General features: G+C 36.6%; 1 protein-coding gene across 3 annotated transcripts in view; it reads right to left on the reverse strand.

Moving 5' to 3' along the window:
* ADGRL3 (adhesion G protein-coupled receptor L3) overlaps window positions 1–2,972 on the reverse strand; it is a 687,513-nt gene extending 684,541 nt beyond the window's left edge. For all 3 annotated transcript variants that reach the window (XM_042984449.1, XM_042984448.1, XM_042984447.1), the window contains exon 1: window positions 2,819–2,972. The gene's annotated coding sequence lies outside the window, so the exon portion shown is untranslated. The remainder of the gene's footprint in view (window positions 1–2,818) is intronic.
* Window positions 2,973–24,156: the final 21,184 nt, after the last annotated feature.

Genomic DNA, 24,156 nt, shown 5'->3' on the forward strand with positions numbered 1-24,156 from the left:
GGACTATGAAGAACAGTACACAATAAGGCAGGAAGAGGACCAGGAGATTTCAATAGTGTAACAAACCAAACCCATGAGACCCTCTTTGTATAGAAGCCGATAACACTAGTAATCACAGCAAAATTTAGGAAGTTTCTTACGTGGAATAATCTGCTAACCAGAAAGTACAAACAAGAAAAGTTCTCTTATCATTCTTAAATGATCAAAAAAAGTTGTTTTTGATTGACTATTGACAGAGTTACAAGGATCTATAACTAAATAATACTATCCCAAACCAAAATATAATATAGTCAGTATCTGACCAATTAGCTTTCCAATAAGTTTGAGTTTCTCTAAATCCAGCATTCAAAAAAAAAAAAATGCAATGAAAAAGCACTTGAATGAGAAAACATGTACGAAAATAGAAAAGAAAACAAACTAGGAGCACATTTATAAGGATGTTTATGTTCTTTGCCTCAACCAGCAAAATGAAGAAAAGAAGATGATAAAGCTCAAGATATGGCTTATGCTAGATATGTTTTTGAAGACTTGGATGTACTTAGGTTAAAAATAAGGACAATGGAGGGGCGCCTGGGTGGCTCAGTCAGTTAAGCGTCCGACTTAGGCTCAGGTCATGATCTCGCGGTCTGTGAGTTTGAGCCCTGCATCGGGCTCTGTACTGACAGCTCAGAGCCTGGAGCCTGCTTCAGATTCTGTGTCTCCCTCTCTCTCTGTCCCTCCCCCACCAACACTCTGTCTGTCTGTCTCTATCTCTCTCAAAAAAATAAACATTAAAAAAAAATTTTTTTTTAAAAAGGACAATGGAGAAAAAGAAGGAAGCTCTAAGAATATTCCTAACATATGGCATTACATTAACGAATCCATTGGGTGCTTTCACTTTGTGCCATAGTGACTTCAGAATCATAGCATGGAATAAAATGAAGTCAAAATAAACCACAGCATCCCTGTCTTGTTTGAAGTAAAATATACAGTTTAGTTCATTAAACACAACTATTTTCAATATTAGGAGGCAGTGTATCAGATTTGAGCTCTTATACAACAATTCACATAACACTGTATCAAATAAATATGCTTAAAACTATCTAAATATATATTTATACTGTGGACCATAATAACTTTATTTTAGTATCTATGATAGCCCAAAACTACTCAAACGTTAGGGGGTACATTTTCAGCACAGCATGAGCAGATTTAGCCCAGAGATTCCCATTAACATCAATGAGAGTTACATGGTTCAATCTTAACACACACTGCGTTGAAAATTTACCCCAAAGCATCAGTGCAAAAGCTCCCCCAAAGAAAGGAGATTTAAAATTTTCCAACACAACTCTGGCTTTTTCAGTATAATTACCCATTTACCATTCTTTAAGAGAGAGAGAGAGAGAGAGAGAGAGAGAGAGAGAGAGAGAGAGATAGCATATAAGCTGGGGAGATGGCCAGGAGAGAGACAAAATCTGAAGCAGTCTCCATTCTCAGCATGGAGCTCCATGTGGGACTCAATCCCAAGATCCTGGGATCACAACCTGAGCCAAAATCAAGAGTTGGATGCTCAACCACCTGAGCCACCCAGGTGCCTTCCCACTAACCATTCTTAAATTTATAATACAAATTGGTATTCTTTCCCTTAACAGGAGTTGTTTTATCTTCAAAGCAACAATGAAATAGTTTAGTAGCACATTTTGATAATGACGGTTCTGTTCCCCATTAACCTCAAAGAGAAAGAGAAACTCCTCAAAGTATTTTTTAAAGATTTCACTCAAAAACTTTGTTGCTGGATGGCTAAATAGTCTTGTGCTTACCAAAATATACTATGTTAACTATATAGCTTTCTGTTTACTGTGGATAACCTTCAGTGCAAAGAGAGCATTAAATGTTTTTGTATCTTATTTCTTCAACTTTCTGTTTTACATATTTTCCAAAGTTTGGGCTCATAAATTTAAATTTGTGTTTAAATTTAGAGCTTATTGTATAAAATATAAAAGTAGTTTGGCAAAAAATACCACTCTCGGACAATACCAACACTCACACAATTCTCAGGCTAAATATATTCCGATATCACACTCTGAATTCTTTTTTTTAACTACATTCCTAACTGGAATAATTGGCTAGCTGGATATATAACAATGTTGCAAAAACAATTCTTAATTAGAATTAAGTTCTTCTAAATAAAATCTATTTAATAATGGTTTATAGATTTTGCCACATAAGTAATTTTAGCTACTGCTAGAAATAATACTAGTTTGCTAACTAAATTGTTCTCGATTTCTATCTTTTATAATAGTTTTAAAATAGTCATGATTATGGTTTATGGAAAATATCTAATAAAACATACCAAATGACCATATACTTCCTCATGTGTCTCAGACAACATTTAAACAAAGTGAATGTATTGCCACATATTTAGCTCCTTGCTAAAAAGATTAGCAAATTCATCCTCTTACACCCAGCTCATAGCAAATGGCTGCTACTCAAAAACGCTTCCTGTAAGATTTTGTTATATATGCAGCATTTTTTTAGATTAACAAAATGTACTTTTTTTTACAATGACAAAAATTTTCCAGGTATGTGAAAATAAAGGAGAAAAGATTACAAGTAAATTTTAACTACAGAAAATTATTTCATGCTTATGGAGATTCAAAATTAAATTACATGATTAAAAACAGTTTATACAGGATCTATTTTTTTCTATAACAATGAAACAAATTACACATGTTTACCTATGGTATTCTCAAATAAGTGCTCATTTGAAACCTATATGCAAATCCCAGATTTCCTAGAATTCCCACTGAGATGCAGACAAATGAGTCTGTTTTATTACCTTCATGTGGATTCCAATAGGTTATAATGGTTCTGATGTCAGAGGACTCCTTCTGTGTGATAATACATGCAATGTGGCCAAAGAGACTTCAAATTCCTCTTAACACAGTACATATTAACAGCACACAAACACCAGAAATATCTCACTCAAGAGAGTTGGTAACCTGCAAACCAAGATGTCAGGTTTCATTTGGGTTAAGAGTATTTATGTTGGAATGAAATACACTTGGTTTCCAGTCCCAGCTGAGGGTCCTGCTTCCTCCTCGCTTGTACAACCACAGGCAAACAATTTAACTCTCTAGGTCCTGGTTTCTTAATTTCCTATATGCAAGTTATACTTTTTCTTAATTGCCTATATGGAAGTTATACTTTTCAATGTAACAGGTCCTAGTATTCCTAAAAGGACAAAATTCTCTGCAATATGTCAGTAATCAATATTTATTTTCACTCACTGACCCCCTTCTCCTCCTATATCACAGTAGTTGAAAATTAACTTTTTATATAATAATTTATTATAGTTTTACTCCTATAATTTATTTCATGTATCTAGTAACAAAAGACTACCATTAAATTACCAAGAAATATAAAGAATTTTGTTAGCAAAAAAAAAAAAAAAAGAAAGAAACAAAGAAAAAGCTAGAATATAAGATGCATAGGGGCAGGATCTTTTCTATTTTAACTTGTCCTCAACACCCAGAATTAGTATTGGAACATGCTAAATAAATATCTGTTAAAAGAAAAAAAAAGGAAAAGCTAGTTAAGCAAATAAGAATTTATATACAACTTTCAAAGTGATGGTTTTTTATTGAGCTACTAAAAAAGTTATTTCTACTCACACTTCAGTAGTACTTCTGCCTTAGAATATAAGCATATGTTAATATACAAATATTGCACTGTAACATAAATAAAAATAACAGTACAAAATCTGTTATAAATCTTGTATACACTATTTTTAAGGAATGCATTTCAGTGAACTCATCTGTAAAGTCAGTTTTCCACAATAAAAATTCTAGTAGAACTATGAGAATAAGGTTATTGTTTGAAACTTTCAGAATTTAACATTCTATTTCATGTATGGTTTAATGGATTATATTACCCAGGTGCTTGGTTAAAATTTAGCTTCTCCCTAACTATGCCAATGTAAGTACGAAATTCACAGCATTTGTCACAGACAGGAATTGTGAGAGCTAAAACAGAAAAACGCAAACACGTTTAATATGCAGCCATTGCTATCAAAATCTTAAATCTAAAAAATGCACACCAGAGTGTTCTGTAAATATTTTCAAATTCAGTATAAAGAAGATATATCATCTGTGCTATTTCCATACTTGTGTGTTAGGCTGCCAGGTCCTAACAGGTGAAATATTTGGCAGATTACTTCTCATTTCCAACAATAAAAACTACAAATACACACAAACCTATGTCTGAAGTTGAATTTGTAATCAAATCTGGTTTTGCTTTTGATTTTCTGAGGTGATTTAATGTTTGATTATAGGGCTATATATTCTTTAAAATAATAAGCCTACCTTACTATCTGTTTCTAAAACTCCCACATCCTCCTTCAAATCAGAAGAACATCAGAACACAATCAATCCCTCCTTCAAACACTTATTTTAATATATATTCATTAACCTTTCTGGTGATGCTTCGTTTCCAGGCATGAAATATCTTTTATTTAGTAGGTACAGGTGTATATATAGAACATGTCACAGTGTCTCTAGATTGCAAGATAATGTAAAATAGGCAAAGTGATTTATCCTGGGTTGCACAAAACCTAAAGAAAAGCTGTGGAACTGATCAGTATTAGATCTACCTACTTCCCCCTAATCAATTTACGTTATTTATTTATTTATTTTAGACATTTACTTATTTTGAGAGAGAGTGGGTGTGTGTGAGCAGGGGAGAAGCAGCAAGAGAGGGAGAGAGAGAATCCCAAGCAGGCTCCACACTCAGTGCAGAGCCTGAAGAGGGGTCCGACCCACCCTGAGATCATGACCTGAACTGAAATCAAGAGCTGGATGTTTAACCGACCAAGTCACCTAGGCACCCCTACATTACTTTTAATTCTCTTAAACAACTACAATTGAAATCTATAATCAAAAAGTAACAGACAAATGAGTAGATTTCTTGATACGTGCTAACCACACATCTAGGTACTTTACAAGTATCAACTCAATCTTCTCAAAAACTATGAGTTCAATTTACAGATGAGCAAACTGGGGCAAAATGAAATCACCTGCCAGGAGCTCAGTTAAAAGGAAGAAGAGCTGGGCTGCCAATTCAGGTGGTTTCACTTAAAGTTCTAGTCACAACAATTAGCATATGCTTCTTTGACCACAAAGATAGGTTAATGAGGTAGACAGAAGAATGGGTTCCCCACCCAAGATGTCCCTGCCCTAAACCCCAGAACTGGTGAATATCTTATGTTACATAGCAAAAGGAAAATAAGGTTGCAAATGGATTTAAGGATGCTAAACTTACACAAGGAGACTATCAGGATTATCTAAGTGGACCAATGTAATTACAAGAGCCCTTAGAAAGGGAGCAAGGGAGTGAAAGAGAGGAAACCAGGGAAAAGGCAACAAAACTTAGCTTTGAAGACAGAGAGGTGAAACCATGAGCCAAATGTGGACAGACTCTAGAAACTGGAAAGGAGAAGAAAAGAATTTTCTTCTAGATCCTCCAAAAGGAACTCAGTCCTGCCAATATCTTGGCTTTATGCCAGTGAGAACCACTCCAAACTTCTGACCTCCAGACTATAAGGTAATAAGTCTGTGTTATTTTAAGCCACTAAATTTGTAGTAATTTGTTACAGCAGTGTAATGGTTAATTTTATGTCATCTTGGAGGACTATAATGACCAACTGCTTGGCCTAACACCAGTGTAAATGTTACTCTAAAGGTGTTTCTTTAGATATGATTAACATTTGCAATCTGTTGACTTTACGTTTTTTTTTGTTTGTTTGTTTGTTTGTTTTGAGAGAAAAGGAGAGAGAGTGTGAGTGGGGAGGGGCAGAGAGAGAGGGAGACAGAGGATCCAAAGCAGGCGCTGTCAGCGCATAGCCTGATGCAGGGCTTCAACTAACAAACCACGAGATCTTGACCTGAGCTGAAGTCGAACGCTTAATCGACTGAACCACCCAAGAGCCCCTACCATCTGCTGACTTTAAATAAAGCAGATTACCCTTCATAATATGGGGGAAGGGCCCCTTCCAATAAATTGAAGGCCTAAGAGCAAAGATCAAGGTTTCACAAGGAATAAAGAATTCTACCTCCAGGCTGCAACAAAGAAATTCTACCTGAGTAAGCAGCCTTCAGACTCAAGACTACAATATCAACTCTTAACCTGACTCTCCAGCCTGTGTAAATTCCTTAACATAAATTTCCGTGGAATGCCTGGGTAGCTCAGTCAGCTGGGTATTTCTTGATTTCAGCTCAGGTCATGATCTCATGGTCCTGGTTCTGGGATGGAGCCCCATGTCAGGCTCCATGCTATGTATGGAGCCTGCTTGGGATTCTCTCTCTCCCTCTCTCTCTGCCCTTGCTCTGCTCATGCATACACGCCCTCTCTGTCAAAAAAAAAAATCAATCTCCCTTTCTGTGTGTGTGTATAACTTATTACTAGTGACTTTCTACTAGTTCTATTTGTTACTACTATCCTTAGGTATATCAGTATATCAAAAATGTGCCTTGGGCTGCCATAAATAAAATACTACAGACTGGGTGGCTCAACCAGAAATATATTTCTCACAGTTCCAGAGGCTGGGAAATCCATTAAGATGCTAGTTAATTTGGTTCCTGGTGAGACTCTCTTCCTGACTTTTCACTGTATCCTCACATGCAGAAGAGAGCTCTAATGTCCCTCTCACTTCTTATGGGGGCGGTTGTCCTATAGGATTAGGGTCCCACACTTACAGCCTCATTAACCTTTATTACTTCTTCACAAATCCTATCTCCAAATGCAGTCACATCGAGATTAGGGCTTCAACACACGAGTTGAAGCAGGGGACCAAATTCACTGTATAGCAGAGGCGAAACAATTCTGCAAAGCACATGCACATATTTTAGTACATTCATATTTAAAATTTAAGAGAATTATACCGACAGGAACCCCTTGCCCTATGCAATTGCTGGGGATCTGCAGTTTATCACTTAATGATGTAACTAAATCATTTGTATACCATTTGATAGTTTAAAAAGCACTTTCAAACACATTACAAAAAAAATTTAATAGTTACTCTCATTTTATGGATGGCCAAATTTGAACTCAGTGGGATATACTAATTCTCAATATATGAGTCTCACAAATGGTGAACTGGGATTGAATCCACACCCTTTGATTCTAAATTTTACACACTTTGCATGCTCAGAAGTGCTCATCAAATGCAACCTATGGGAGAGGGGGGACATTTTCTAAACCAGTAAAATGCATAAAGTCAATTTTCAAGAATTAGCCAGATATTCCCATCCTTTTCTCACCTAAGTATAAACATGGAAGAATACCCAAGATTCTTAACAGAATAAAAGGTAAAGAAAAATTTTAAATAGTTTGGACATGTACAACAGAAAGAAATATTGTTGTACATATTTTTATCAAATTACTTAGCAATTTAGTCCAAGTGATTGCAGAGGACCAAAATTTTCTTTCCCCATAATGAAACAAAACTAAAAGATTGCATTTTCCTTGATTGGTGTTTTTTCAGTTTCCAAAAATGCCACATTTCTATCTAAAATTTTGTTTAGATTGTTCACCAAAAAATAACTTTGGAAAGGAAGTGTAAGGTAGTTTCGTGCTTGTTTTAAAACCAGGCAGCCTGGTTCGTAATTACACCATTTAACCAGTTGTCATCTAGACAAGTTGCTTAATATCTCTAAAGTTTCCATTTTCTTTTAACTAAAAGGAACATAATAATGTAAGACGGCTATCATAATTAAATTAGAGAAGTAATTTATAGAACCTGCCAAATATCTGATAACTAGTAATTGCTAAGTAAAGAGGAGATTTCACTAGCATTGTGACTGTGAACATAATAATCCTATTTGGAATATTTTCAATTCTCTGGAATAATAAATTTGCCAAGCAAAACAACCAGGAAAATTCAACCGAAGGAGTTTTCATCTTTGGACAATCTTCGAGGTGTCGTAACGGGGTCAGAGTGTGGTGTGCCCTACGGGTGTAGTGTATTGGGTGGTGCAAAGCTGCTATCCTGACAAAGCTCCCTGATGACACTTAACCTGAAGACTGTTCGGAGCATCTTTGCCATTCTGCGAACTAGCAGGAGACAACTCCACAGAAGAGAGTGACAACATTGCAGCACACAGTGTGTGTGTTGTGAGTTCTTCAGGAAAGGAGTGATAGCTCAAATCATGAGCACTGTGATGATATGACACTACTTCATGAGTCATAAATCTTCTCGAGCATTATCTCAATTGATCCTCTAAACAATCTTGACATGACAGCAAGGCAAATACAATGGTCCTCTGGCTGCTGGATAATTGGAATTCTGAAATGGTAAAAATTTGGCCCATTAGCAAAACCAGAATCTCCTTGTCCAGTGTTGCTTGTAACAATGTTTTTCCAAAGTAGAGTGAATTTGAAGAAATCATTTATTTTCACTAATATCCTATTTATCTTCTTTTTAGAATGCCCCCAAATAATAGCTCTCTTTTTAAAGTTTTACGTCAGGGTGGAGAAGAGGAAAAACGATTTTCAGAAGATATTTTGCTATTAACGCTGTTAGCGTGACAGGTTAGTGGCTGATCTAGCCCCTGCATACTCTATAAGAAGAGAAGCTACAATCTTCACTCTGCCTTTCTTTCTGCAACCAAAAAATATGACCAGGAAACAAGCTACTTCGCTTTCCACTAATCTGCATTCACATTTCACAATTCGTACTTACTGTGCCCTTCAAAAAAGTACCAAACCCAATGCATAAAGAAAAGCCTACTAATGTCTCCCTTATGCAAGAAGAAAAAAACAAGTTAATAGCTTTTGATGTAAAGAGATCCATTTCCAGCCCTCCTATAAACCCCTTAAGGATCCTGGCAGTACATAATGAATGTACTCTAACCACTCTTTGAATAATGACACGGCAAAAGCCTTTGCGAGGTTCCTATTAATCTTTGGGTCAAAGTGCCTTCAATCTACTAGTGTACTTGCAAATGGTTCCACCACAAATCTGCTATATATTTTAAAAAGTTAAAATAATTGCTACTTCTTTAGTGGGACCAGCAGCTTAGAGTAGTCTGCCAGATCCTCTCTCGAATTTAGCTCTAAGAAATACACTAATGTGGTTAAAAACCATACATTCCAGTTCAAGCCACATGGTGGATAACAAAACAATCATACAACCAGAAAGTGACCACAGTTTTCAGAGCTGTAAGGGAATTAATTTTTTTTTAAATGTTTAGTTATTTTTGAGAGAGAGAGAGAGCAAGTGGGGAAGGGGGAAGGGAGACACAGAATCTGAAGAAGGCTCCAGGCTCCGAGCTGTCAGCACAGAGCCCCACACAGGGCTCAAACTCAGGAACCATGAGGTTATGACCTGAGCCAAAGTCAGACATTTAATTGACTGAGCACTCAGGCGCCACTTCAGAGTTGTAAGGGAATTTAGAAGTCAACAGTGTTTTCATTTCTACAAGTTTCAGGGTTTAATACTTTTCCAGGTAATAAAATACTCCCAAAAGTTAAGTCTCAAAACCTTAATAAAAACACTTAAAAATAAATCCATTTACACTTTAAAATTTTTGTATTATCAGTAATTTAATTGCTAATTATCTTTAACAAAATTTATCTTGGGTAAGAGACATTAGAGAAATGGCCTAAAACTGTCTACCTCCCTTTTCATAGTTCAAAAGAGGGGGGAAGGGGGCAGTGGGGAGAGGGAGGGAGAAAGAAAGGGAGGTACAACATTATACATCAGACACTTGATACGTTCACAAAAAATGTACTCAAATATTTAAAATGATCCCAAGATGAACAGTCCTATAAACATGAAAATGACACAGAACTAAATGGAATAATTCCAAATCATATCCTGAATCAAACTAACTTTTTTTATAGTTCACTACAACAGTTCTAGAAACTTACCATTATCTTTCACCTGGAAAATTGCAAAAGCATTGTAATTGATCTCCTGCCTTTTACTCTTACCCCCAACTCATCCCCAGTTCATTATCCATGTAGTAACCAGAATGATTTTTTACAATGTAAACGTAAGATCTACCATTCCTCCTTCTTCTAACTATCTAAACTTATTTTAAAGTACAAGAAAATCCAAATTTCTAACTGTGGCATTTTAGGACCCTACGTAATTCAGACCTAGTCTTTCTAACTTTATATTTTATCCCACTTGGCCTGCCATACTAAATGCCAACCAGTTTGGCCTTTTCTCCCTTTGAAGTAAACCAAATTTGTTTCAAGGCTCTTGCATTTGCAATCCCTCCAGCTCCTCAAGAGGCTTCTTCCTTCTTATCATTTGGGTCTCATTCTAAATCTTAGTCCTTAATGGAACCTAGGTGAACATTCCCAGATCACTCTACATTTCTTTACCTTGTACTATTTTAATTGAACTTAGCACTATCTGAAATCATTCTATTCAATAAGCTATTTATAATTTTTTTTCACAGTCCATCCCTCCCACCCCTCAGCCCCTGCCAAATAGAATTAAATTTCCTGAGAGCAGGGATAAATTTTCACTTCCTGTTATGTCTCAGTGCCTTAGTTCAGACACACAATAGATACTCTCAATAAATAGCTATCAATGAAACAGTAAAGTATAATACTTCAGAACTGTATTTTTACACATGATATGTATCTGGAAAATAGGGAGAAACAAGACACTTATTCTATAAGTTCACTGGACAGTGTGCTTGCTAAAAAGTAGTGTCATCTTCAGGACATTACTGAGAGCAATCTAAAAATGGTTTTATGGCATTTTAGGAAACAGCAGTCAAAAGGCCCATAAAGCCAATCAAGTCTGGCTCCTATATGTTGTTTGGTCCTTACTCTTCTTCCAGGATTTCCAGAAGTTGCTGGTAAGAAGAGGAAGTGTCCTGTTAAATCTACATAGCCAAGACTTCAACCAAGCCCATCCTGGTTCCCTGCCTTCGCAGTCCCTCCTTCAGGATTAACTGAACTACACTTTTTTTTAGGCTTATATTGAATTACTTTTTAATTTATTTATCTTTTAAAAGTTTTAATCCCAGTATAGTTAACATACAGTATGATATATTTCAGGTTTACAATATAGTGATTCAACTATCCTATGCATTAGTGAGTACTCATCATGATTGAACAACACTTTTTAACACTGTCTTTGGAGGTTCAGTCCCTAACGTCCTGGAAAATGGCTTTATACAGAGCCCTTGCCTAATATCCTGAGGCTCACCACAAGGGTATTTGTGGCTAGTTTAGAACTTTTACTCGATTCCTTGAGTGGTTTGGAGTGACCTATAAAGCACAGTTATTAATTCTGTGTCTTGGAATTGGGGTAGAGAATCAAACACTGTCTACAGTCAACCATGGACCGGATATCAAATCAGAAGTAAGGGTGTGAATCCAGGGACAAGGCACCTGTAAGCTACCTGTGAGGTAAAAACTGATCAGTTCCTCCTCTTGAGAAGACAGACCTGATTCTGATCAGTCTCAGAAAGTGTTAGCTCTGTTTTGAACACTCCTCCCTGTGCACACCTTCCCCAGGCCTCTCTTACAACTTTCACTATCCCATACCCTTCAAATCTCAACTTATTAGGTAGACTTCCCTAATACCCTAGGTTGCATCAAGCCCCCAGGTATGTATTTGCACTTAAAAACATTAATTACAAGTTCTTATTATAGTAGCTACCTAATAAGTATCCAATGACTGAATTAATGAGTGATGAAGATGATTAGGTAATAGATTTCATTTCCAACAAAGCGTGAAAAATGCTAAGGCTAAGCAGAATTTCTTAACCATTGTACTACTGACATTTGGGAGTGAATGCTTTTGTTTGCTTTGTTTTTGTTTTTGTTTTTTGTTTGTTTTGCCATGGGAGGCTGCCCTGTGCTTTACAGAATGTTTAGCATCATCCCTGACCTCTTCTTTCTGGATCCCAACAGTACACATTGCCTCCCCACCTCAACCATAACAACCAAGAAATGTTTCCAGACATTGACAAATATCTTCTGGAAAGCAAAACTGTCCCCAGTTGAGAACCACTGGATTTGAATAAACTAGAATCTGCTGCAAAATTAATACTTTGCAACGAACTAACAGTATATGAAAGTCCTCACCTCCAGCAAGTGGAAAAGTTAAAGTGTCCAAGAGGTTACTACATGGCAAAAGGTGGATATGCTCAGAAAACACAAAGTCAGTATGTGCTAGGGGTGGGTTCATGCTCAATAAAGAAAAAGACACATTCACCTGTTAGATTAAGGAGAAATGACTGTTGTATTTAAATTATTTTTAACCAGTTGACTTTATTTTAGAGAAGTTGACCAAAAAAAAAATTGAGCAGAAACTATACTGTTCCCTTATAACTACTTCACCCCATCCCTCAAAACACACGCAGTTTCCCCTACTAGTACATCCTGTATTAGTGTAATATACTTGTTACAGTTAATGAGCAAATATCAATTATTAAATACAGGCCATAGTTCACATTACGGTTCGTTCTGTGTACTGTGCATTCTATGCGTTATAACAAGTTATGGGGACATATATCAACATTACACTGTACTACAACTTCACTGCCATACAATCCATCTGTGTTCTACCTTTCCCTCCTTCTCCCATTCTCATGAGTCCTTGGCAACCACTGGTCTTCTTACTATCTCTCAAATTTTCCCTTTGCAAAAATATCACATAGTTGGGCTCTTTCCGTCTCCAGCCATGGTAGTGAGAGGAACTGCCACCATGTCTGACCCCCTGCAATGGATGGTGTTTTGCAACAGCTCCAGCTTCCTGATCAAGAGGTACACGCAGACATACAACACCAAGCCCAATAGCCTGGAAGGCTCACATCCCCTTCTCCTGCAATGGGCAGATAGCAAAGGTGTAGTGGTGGTCACGAAGTAGAGATGAGGCCGGCGAAAACCCACCACCTCCTACAAGTAGACCATTAAAAAGAATGCCTGGCTTATGATCCACAAGGCTTATGATCTGCAAGAAGTATTGCCCAGATCTATACATGGCTGCCATTCGCAGACTCAGCGCCATCCTGAGCAGCCAGAAGCCTGTGATGGCAGAGGCAGCTGCCCACCCAAGAGCTTCTGGGCACCTGCCCCTACTTCCAAGGCAATAAAGATGTCAACCACCACCACCACCACCACCAAAAAAAAAAAAAAATCACATAGTTGGAAATCTAGAGTATGGAATCAGACTAGCTTCTTCACTGAGAAATATGCATCTAAGACCCCCCCCGCCATGTCTTTTAATGCCCTGATAGCTCATTTCTTTTTATCTATGAATAACAGAATAATATACTATTGTCTGGATATACCACAGTTTGTGCATCCATGCACCTAACAAAGGATATCTTCCAAGTTTTGGCAGTTACAAACGAAGTTCCTATAAATCTTCATTTACCGATTTTTATGTAGACCTATGTTTTCAACCCATTTGGATAAATACCAACGAGCATCATTGCTAAATCATATGTAAGAGTATTGTTTTTATATTTATATTTAATATTTGTTTATTTTTGAGAGAGAGAGAGACAGACAGACAGCAAGCGGGGGAGGGGCAGAGAATCCGAAACAGGGTCCAGGTTCTGAGTTGTCAGCACAGAGCCTGACACGGGGCTCCAACTCACGAACCATGAGATCATGACCTGAGTCAAAGTTGGATGCATAACTGACTGACGCACCCAGGCACCCCAAGAGTGTTATTTTTAAAAAACTGCCATACCGGGGTGCCTGGCTGGCTCAGCTGGAAGAGCATGAGACTCTTGATCATAGGGTCCTGAATTTGAGCCCCAGGTTGGGTGTAGAGATTATTAAATGTAAATAAATAAAACTTTAAAAAAATAAACCCCTTAAAAACAGAAACAAAGCCTGCCCTACTGTCTTCCAAAGTGGCTATATCATTATGCATTCTCACTAGCAATGAATGGGGGTTCCGGTTGCTCCATACCCTTGCCAACATTGTCTGGCGGCAGTGCTTTGGATTTTAATCATGCTAGGAACTATGTGGTGGTATCTCATTGCTTTCGTTTACCATTTTCTAATGACCAACGATGCTGTGCCTATTTTCACATGCTTCTTTGCCATCTGCATATCTTCCTTTGTAAGTTATCTGTTCAGATCCTTTGCCCACTTTTTAAGTGCATTGTTTTTTCTTCCTATGTCCTTTAAGAATTGTCTGTATACACTGGATACCAATCTTTCATCAGATCGGTGTTTTGTAGATTTTCTCCAAGATAATGACTTCTCTTTTCATTCCTCTTAACAGTCTCTTTCACAGAGCAGAAGTTTTTAATTTTAATGAAGTCCTATTTACCAGTGCTTTCTTTCACAGATGGTGTCTTAGTTGTTGTATAAAAAGTCTTCACCAAACTCAAGTTTACTTAGACTTTACCCTACATCGTCTTCTAGGAGTTTTACAGTTTTGAGTTTTGCATTAGGTCTTTGATCCATTTACTGAGTTAATTTTGTGTGAAAGATGAACGTGTTTCTTGCTTCGTACGTTTTGCATGTGGATAGCCAGTTGTTGCGATACCATTTGTTGAAAAGACTCTTTCTTCACTAAGTTGCCTTTGCTCCTTTGTCGACCATGAGTTGATCTTATTTGTGAAGGTATACATCTGGACTCTTTTCTGTTCCATTATCTTTTAACAAAAAAATTATCTATTCTTCCACCATTACCATACTGTCTCAATTACTGCAGTTTTTATAGTAAATCTTGAAGTCTGATAGTGTCATTCTTTTAGCTTTGTTCTCTTTCTAGATTTCTGCTAATGTTTTATGAGCACTAAGAAACCTAAAGTATCTAGGTGTGCATAATATGGTTTGAAAGTAGCTCTCAGGGCAAAAGCATAGGTTTTGTTAAATGAGTTGATGGGAGCGTTAACTATGGGCAGACAATGGAGCTCATTCACCACATTATAAACTGTGGGCAGAGATGGCCCTTAAAATACAGCTTCTGGTCTTCTAGCTCTTTTTGTACTACCACAGTGAGATTAGGAGTCATATATTCCAGAAGGAATAACAACAAAATGGAAGCAAACTGGGTCTACAAATCTTGATTTACGGAAGAAGTAACCCAAGAAAATCTCCTGATACGTATCAGTTAGAAGCAAGAAACAAATCTTTATTGCATCAAAACTTTTATTTTTAACTGCAATATATCCTACATTATCCTGAATAATACCCTAGAAATAGTAGTTGTTTTCTCGTTTTGTTTTTGTTTATTGTTTTTGTGTTTTGTTTTGTTTTGGTCAGCATCATTCAACAGGGTAAGAAGCTCAGAAAACAGAAAATGTACCTAAAGTTGAAATTTGGCACAAAGTAGAATGTCCTTACTTAAGATCTGGATATCCTTTATCCTTTCTCTATCAAAATAATACAAGACAGCTAAGATATTAACTATTCATCTGAAGTCACAACCTGGACTAGAATATACCCATTCCACTCTTTCTAACTCCTGTGGAACATGCATAATTTATTTAGAGGCATTAAATTTGTAGGGTCCACAAGCACTCAGCCTGAGGTGATTCAATTATCTTCCCCTGAAGTGGGACAAGTAAAAAGCAGCAGATGAAAGAAAAGGGAACAAAGGAAGTCTTAAAAAAAAATAAGCTGATCTTAGAGGGCATGGAAAAAGCATTTCTTAGAAAGTAGTAATTGTAATGAGGATGCTCATCATTTTCACATGCTATCTTTATTCCAAAAAAGCTCAAAGGATTTTGGATTTGATCTTGCAATTTCAATACATGTGTGACTGCTTGAGAAAACTAATAATTCTCACAAGATATTCTCTTTGAAGGCACCAAAGTGAAGGATATAATTATATGTCCTGATGGACTGATCACTTGACTACACCCTGGAATAACCCATGCCCTTGGCAAAGAATGGAAAATCGGTATTCTTCATAAAGAGAAAGCAGATTCTTCATCTAAGCAGCCGTCGTATAGTCAGGAGAGATGGAAAAACTATCTGTACAGAAGCCAACACTGTTGGTATAGTTTACAAAGAGCCTCAGCACTCTATTCTTCCATAAGCCTGGTCATTTAATAAATTATCTTCGAATGGTTAATTGGAATAAGAGTTGGCCCATTTTTAAAAACTTTTTTCTATTTATTACGTTTTATCCAAGAGAAAGGAGGTCTCTACTTTTCTAAGAGCTCTCATAATCTGCACATGATCTTAGAAACTGGGCAGTGAGACTACCTAGAATGTTTTCTAGACCTTAACCTTCCCATGACTTTTTGAAATTCAATAAGCAGAAGACCCTTTAACAGTATATTGCATTCATATCTAACGTTTAAAGGTTAAACAGTATATATACATTCAGCACGCAATTTGTGCCAAATGCCAAAAAATAATAATTCAGATCCCAAAATGAGTTCCTGATATATGTAAAGTTGCTTGCAAAGGAGAAAAACAGAGAAATTAGCATAATTCTTTCTTTCCTCAATATCCTTGGCAGCAAAGAACAAAACCCCCCACTGGTAAAAAGCTGCTCCATCTGCCATCATATTGCAAGAACAGCTTGCTTTCTTGAAAAGATGATTTATGGGACAACCAAATCAGATCTTTCATTTTGGGATGTGGAAGACTGTGGTAGTGAGGTTTCTGTGGAGAATGTCCATCTATTGTGGGTCCAATGGCAGAAATGCCTAAAAAAGCAATACTCTGAACCAAGGGAATTACCAGCAACCTATCTTCCCTTTCCTTCAAACCTCTTTAAGGCATGAGGTTATCATTCTTATCTAAAGACATTGCTATGTGTACATGATTTATTAAGAAAATTGTGCACAGAAGGATGAAATTTTTTAGCACGATAAATGATCACTGCTACATCGCAATATGGAACTGTTATGGTGGAAGCAAATCTCTTGCTAATCTACACACATAGACAATGAGTAGATAAGATGCTAGTAACACATCCCAGCAGTGACTCTTCCATATTTTAATCTGTAGATGCAAAAGGGGAGGGGGGGTAAATGATTTGACTTAAGTCCCCACTATAAAACTGTAGCAGGACCAAATTAGAGTACCAGATGTGCTGACCTGAGATACTGAACCACATAGCAGACCAAACTGTCTTACTTTACTGAATTCAAAAAGGTTTCCACAAAAATAATCGACAGAAATGAGTTCCTTTCTTCCTCCATATTTTCCCCCCTCTAGAAAATCAATTAGAAATGAGCAACATTTAAAGCTTTGCATTTTCATGACTCAAAATAAATTCTGATCTCTTGAAATTTTCTGAAGGAGTATTCTTGTGTCTACATATGCAGCAAAAGTATAACAGAAGAATATTTTACTTTATTATAAAGAAAGGAAACATAAAATGGAAAGGGAAAATGGTATTGCTTTCCACTATAAGACAGTAAACTATAATACTCTTATCAATTAAATAATGTTGATTGTGCAAATTTCTCCTTCCTTGGCTTCATGACCTTCAGAACTGTAATTTAATGATGAGAGTAAGATTTCGGACACCCTTTTAAGACAAGGCAAATGTTCAGAACTATTATTCCATTGAGTTTTACATATCCATTTTCATTTTTCTACTTTATGACTCCATTAATCTCTCATTTTCAACAGCCTCCATTTTTAATTAAAGTACAAGTTTTGCAGACCTTATTTTTATTACTGACTGATGCCTTCACTAATGGTTTTTATTTTATTGTGAATCTCAAATGCAGTTATGGTGCCAGGTTGAATTCACACACTAGCAGCAGCAGTCTTAAGTGAGTGAATGGGTTAAGCAGAGTTGTGTCCCCTGTCGAAGTCTTTAAAATTCTAGAGCATAAATATGCAAACACACTAAGGTCACTTTCATTGAAACCTCAAGGTATATGAAAGCCATAAGCAGCAATGAACACAGATGAGCCCCTTTCTCTCTCCTTCTTATGACACCTTCTTGGGCAGTGCTGGTGCTCTGCCATAATCTTTCCATACTTAGGAGCAGGTCAGAGAGGAGATCCTGCTCTCTCTATCCCATAGTTGTTCCCCGCAAAGGAGTGGAAAAACTGGTACAAAGCTAGTTTTCAGTGAATCGTACTCAACTAGAGCAGAGTTCATATGCCAGGGTCCTCTCCGTTTTTCTGGGCCCTTTCCCTTTTGCACAGACCTGCACGCCCAGGAGTATCTTTTCCTTCCCACTCCAAATTCATTAGAACAAGCCTTGTTATGCTAGCTTTCAGGGAGATCTAGATTCTCCAGCTTCTGACTCTACAAATAGGTAGGTAAGACCAGTTTGGGGGGACGTAGCTGGAAAACTTGCTTTTTCATTGAATCCACATTATTTAAATTAGCTTTGATGATTCTAAAAGTAACAGTTTGATCTTAATTTCTAATTAATTCAGGAATGAAACAGAAGGGTACAATTAATTTGTACTAAACACTCCACCAATGGGATAAAAAATTAAATTGCTAATTATCCAGTGTCTGGACTATAGAACTCACTTTTCAGTACAGTATGTTATATATCTGAATTGTACTCTGATTCTTTAAAAAAATATTATGTTTATATAAAAATATATATCCTTTCATCCACATTGTTCCCATAGTTTTATGAACATCTATGTTATTTGCATTGTCATATTCCTTATTCATCGATATCTGTAATTCATAAACTTATTTGTTATAAAATGAGTAACTCATCAAAAATAGTTTTGTCAAAATAAAAATTAGTAGCATTAAAACATAAAAATAAAACAAGTAAAATAGTTTTACAAAGAGCTCAGTCTTTAAAGACCACTGTTTAAATTCCACCTCCAAGATTCACTGGATATGTGAATTTGGGCAAGTCACTTACTATCTCTAATCCCTAGTTTCCTGATCTGTGAAATAGGGATGACAATATTACCTCATAAATTTGAAGGTAATGTTGAAAATAATATCTCAGAATGGTGTTAGGCAATTAATAAATGGTTTACACCTTTTAGATATTGTCAGCATCATAGGGTAATCTTATACATAACCATTTTATTATCATATTAATTTTCAAAAACTACATTTCCAGGCTTATGGAAAAATAGAAAAGTAGAAAAATAATCTTTAAAACCATGATTCTGGTTTTTCATTCTCGTCTTGCCCACTAATTGTTAGACATTGGGTAAAGTCATTGTTTCATTATGAGCCTCAGTTCCTGCATGTAAAAAATGATGCTTTAGAAACTGCAGATTTTTTGTATATGGCAATTTAATAATGGATATGAAGTGGTTAGTACAGAATTAGTGTTAAATAAATATTATTTCCCTTTCCTTCACTTGACCAAAAGAATGAGTTCTTTTTTTTTTTTTTTTTTTTTTTTTTTTTTTGCTTTATAGCAAGAGACTAACAATAGAAATTGTAGCCTTTGGGCTTTATCTGTTATAAAGGCAGATACCCTTTAAAATAAAGTTCTAGGGGCACCTGGGTGGCTCAGTCGGTTGAGCGTCCGACTTTGGCTCAGGTCATGATCTCACAGCTTGTGAGTTCGAGCCCCGCATCGGGCTGTGCTGACAGCTCGGAGCCTGCAGCCTGCTTCAGATTCTGTGCCTCCCTGTCTCTCTGCCCCAACCTACTCACATTCTGTCTCTGTCTCTCTCAAAAGCAAATAAACATCAAAAAACATTTAAAAATAAATAAAATAAAATAAAATAAAATAAAATAAAATAAAATAAAATAAAATAAAAAAGTTCTAGGGGCACCTGGGTGGCTCAGTCAGTTCAGTGTCCAACTCTTGATTTCAGTTCAGGTCATGATCTGTCTCTGTCACTCTCAAAAATAAATAAACATTAAAAAAAAAAAAGAACATTCTCAACTCCCCTGAATGTTTCCTAAGTGCCCTTTTCCAGTGAATTTTCCATACTTTTCTTTTTCCCCCATTTTCTAGAATTTTATCTTTTAAGTTTATTTGGGGGGGGGGGCAGAGAAAGGGAGAGAGAGAACCCCAAGCAGGCTCCGCGCTGTTGGCACAGAGATTGATGCAGGGCTTGAACTTCCAAACTGTGAAATCACGAGCCCCCTGGCATCCTGAGAATGTTATAAATTGTGTTTTAGGTGCTACCTACACAGTTGTATGTAACTGTCAAGAATGATTGAAAAGAACATTTAAGAGGTATACATATTATTTTATTTTAATCAAGTCTTAATGTTTTTAAACTCAAGCTAATCTGAGAATTAGAAAAACAAAAGACTTTATGAAAAGATACTGTCCATCTTCTTTCCAGGAACTGTTACTAAATAATCACAGAAAAAAAGTTTGAAACAGTAGACAACATTTAAAAACTAGTAAAGATCACAGGGAAACCTAAATATCCTACTTCTCTTTAAAAATCAGAAGACCTGGTAAGAGTGAATCTACATTTCCTCAAGGCAACAGTCACTAAAATTGAATAAAAACTAACCATCTAGAAAAAGTTTGCCCTGGCCCCTCCCAAATCTAGTGTTTTCCCCCATCAACTATCCATACTCATGAAAACAGAAATCTCACTGATACTGTAACCCATTTTAAAATACCATATGTAACATTGTTCTTGGTACTTCAAATTGAAACTCTCCTTAGAAGAGATACAAGATGCTACTTAAGTCCTCTTAGGATATAATAATGTAGAAATTCTAATATATATGTCCTACGACTGAAAGCCCAAATGTAGCCTAAAACTCATTTTTCAAAGGAAGATACTCAAAACTGAAGTATTCTAACAAAAGTATATCTTGTTTATTATAGACAAAGTAAAATGGTTGAAAAGAATCATTTACAGCATCTGTTGTTTCAACGAATTAAGAGCCTTAAATTATTCTTACAAATGGTTTATGCAAGGCGCAAGGTTTAAGATTGCTAGGAACACTAGCTTTTTAAAATTTTGAACAATACAATCTTATCTTCATAATTGAATAATTCAATCCTGTCTCATAATTTAGTGACTTATAAATATAACCCAGAACTCTTTCTTTGCTAAATTTGAGCAGTAGTATGCAAAGACTCAGGAGTTACCACCAGTGTGCTACATTATCAAACGTGATTCCTTTCTAGGACTGGCAGATCATGATTCTTCTCTTAAGATGGGAAGGACCTTCCTAGTCAAAGGTTCATAACGTTCTGGGATTTCCGTAAGCAGTCACTGTATTAGCAATACTCATTAATGAGATTTAAATCAATGAGAAGGCACCCAGGAGAAGTTACACCAAGGCCCTTTGGAGCTGATTAAAACCGACACAACGAAAACCACAGACACACGTTATTATAAGAAAGCCACACATACACACACGACACACACATAATACACACAATTAACTTCTCCTAAAGGAAAATCTGAAAATTATAACAACAAACAAAATAATAAAGGGATAATAAGCATACAGAAGCTAAAAAATATTCATATGCTATAAAACTGAGTGGGAATACACTAAGTAAAACACCTCAGGTATAAAGCTTAACAGAACTTTTTCTGTTTTTTAAAGGGCCTCCTCACTGCTTTGTTGCCATTTAACAGTTGGTTTTTCAATGGCATAATCCAAAGGCAGAGTGGGGTACTCAATCGCTTTATCCGGTAATACGAACAAAGAAGCTGGAACCGTCATGACCTGGAGTGCGCAGAGAGGATTCCATCTCAATAATACACTGCGTGTTCCCTTGAGAGTTGCACAACTGTTGGATTAAAATCAAATGTATTTCCCTACAAAATGAGAAACAAGGATGGAGTCGATTACCTGAAGGCAAACCCAGTCACACAACGGAGTCTTTACTACTGCAAATGCAGCAGAAGAGCAAAGTAGGAGGGCTACATTCTACAATTATCAGCAGCACTCCACAAACAACATTGTAGCTCTCAATTACCTGGAGAGACTGTCACATCTGTGCACAGCAGCCACAGCTGCAACCCCAGGCACAGAACCAACGTGTTCACACCCTTGAAAAAACATCCTATCGATTATCATCTACTAATGCTGAACATAATGACGGGAAGAGTGCAAAGAGTCTGTGTTGTGTTTAAATACATGTCTTTACGTTGTGATTTCCGCAAGGTTTAGTATGTCTTTTTTTGTTGTTGTTGGATGCATAGTTTATGTAACCATCCAAAACTAGTGTGCATTCTTTAGTATTTATTGAATTAAATGAGGAAAACAAACGATAGATACAAAGTAGTCTGTGGAACCATTCATAAAATTCACCATGATGTTTAAGAATCACTTATTTCTGGGGCGCCTGGGTGGCTCAGTCAGTTAAGCATCCGACTCTTGATTTCAGCTCAGGTCATGATCTCACAGTTCATGAGTTCGAGCTCTGCATCAGGCTCTGTGCTGTCAGCGAGGAGCCCACTTGGGATTCTCTCTCTCTCCCTCTCTCTCTGTCGCTCCCCCACTCACTTTCTCTCTCTTAATAAACATTTTTTGTAAAACAATCATTTATTTCAAAACCCTGAGAAAGAAAGCTGTACTAACTTTAAAAATCCCACGTTTGAGACACTTATTACTGCCACCTGAACTGCAAAAGGAATATACATCTAATTAATTGGTCTTTAGTATAAAAGTATAAAACTCCAAGCAATCAATCAAAGAAAATGATAGAGTCAGTCCTGTAACAGTACTTTCCCATAATCAGTTTATGTCACACCTACTTTCAGGTGAAAATCACAGGACCATTTAATATTATATTCACTAGAGAGGAAGAAAGATTGGATATATTCAAATCTATCAGTATCTCCTTACTGACTGTTGACACTTAGGTAACATCTTCCATGTGCAAGGTACTGTTCTAAGTACTTCACATGTACTAAATTATTAATTTCTAAAACAATCTATAAGAAAGACACTATTATTTTTTAAATTTATTTATTTTGTGAGAGAGAGGAAGAGGGAAAGGGAGGGGCAGAGAAAGAGGGAGAGAAGAGAATCCCAAGCAGACTCCGCACTGTCAGCACAGAACCCACCATGGGTCATGACATGATGACCTGAGCAGAAATCAAGAGTTGGCTGTTTGACTGACTGAGCCACCTATGCACCTCAACACCGATTTACAGATGAGGAAACTGAGTTACAGGAAAATGAGGTGCCTTGTTTTCCCCTTAAGACCACACAGCTAGGAAAAGCTAAAGCTGGGCTTTTGAAGAAGGCATTCCATCTCCCAGGCTCTGACAGTCTACTACGCAGTTAGTATCTAAGCTATTCTCCCAAGAAGCAAATGTTCGGTGTGTTATCTCCATACTGAAAAGTTACAAATCTGGAAAATAACATGAGTTTATATTATAAACTAATCTAACTTATTTTAAAAAGTTTATTAGCATGTATACATACTAAAAAATAGGATTCCTTTTATACGTTGCCTTTAAAAAATTTATGTGCAGCAATTTTTTTATTAATTTAAAAAGAGATACATTGGGACTCCTCTTTGAATTCAGCATTTCTGTTAGAACTCATTTTCACATTCATTAATCACTAATGTTTTGGGATACCGATGAGATCTATACCATATTTAATAGTATACTGCAGTCTCTTGGGAGTGGATTTTATTTTTTTTGGAAAGTCAAAATGCATTTTGAGCCAAGCCAGGTGTGTGAAGTGATAGGAAGAAATAGTTCATGCAGTTTTTTGCAAAACAGTAGTACTTACCTTCTTATCCATTACTGATTATAAAGATAATTCCAGTGAGAAGTTTCAAAAATGATTCAGCAATATCCTCACCACTAGAATGTGTAGTTTTCCAAAATGACTACTTTAAAAGATGGTCTTATTTGCATTAATTGCACTAATTCTGAAAGTTTGGTTTTAAAAATCACATTACCTTGTAGGTCTATGTCATAATCTAACATAAATAACGAATTAGGATTTTTAATGGTATTTTAAAAATATGAATATGCATTATGATATATATTAAGTTGTGGAACCTGAATAATAAAAAAATCCACCATACTTTAGAAGTGAAATTAAACCTCTGGTGCCCTCTGAGGGCACCTGGGTGGCGCAGTCGGTTATCTGACGTGGGCTCAGGTCATGATCTCACAGTTCATGGGTTCAAGCCCCACCTGGGTCTCTGCTGCCAGCTCAGAGCCTGGAGCCTGCTTTGGATTCTGTGTCTGCCTCTCTCCCTTCCCTTCCCCTCCCCTCCCCCACTTGCACTCTGTCTCTCTCCCTCTCTCAAAAATAAATAAACATTAAAAAAAAATTTTTTAATATCCATGACTGGAGAAATTTGTTTCCAGC

This window comes from Panthera tigris, chromosome B1 (genome assembly GCF_018350195.1).
Source record: "Panthera tigris isolate Pti1 chromosome B1, P.tigris_Pti1_mat1.1, whole genome shotgun sequence".
Taxonomy (NCBI): domain Eukaryota; kingdom Metazoa; phylum Chordata; class Mammalia; order Carnivora; family Felidae; genus Panthera; species Panthera tigris.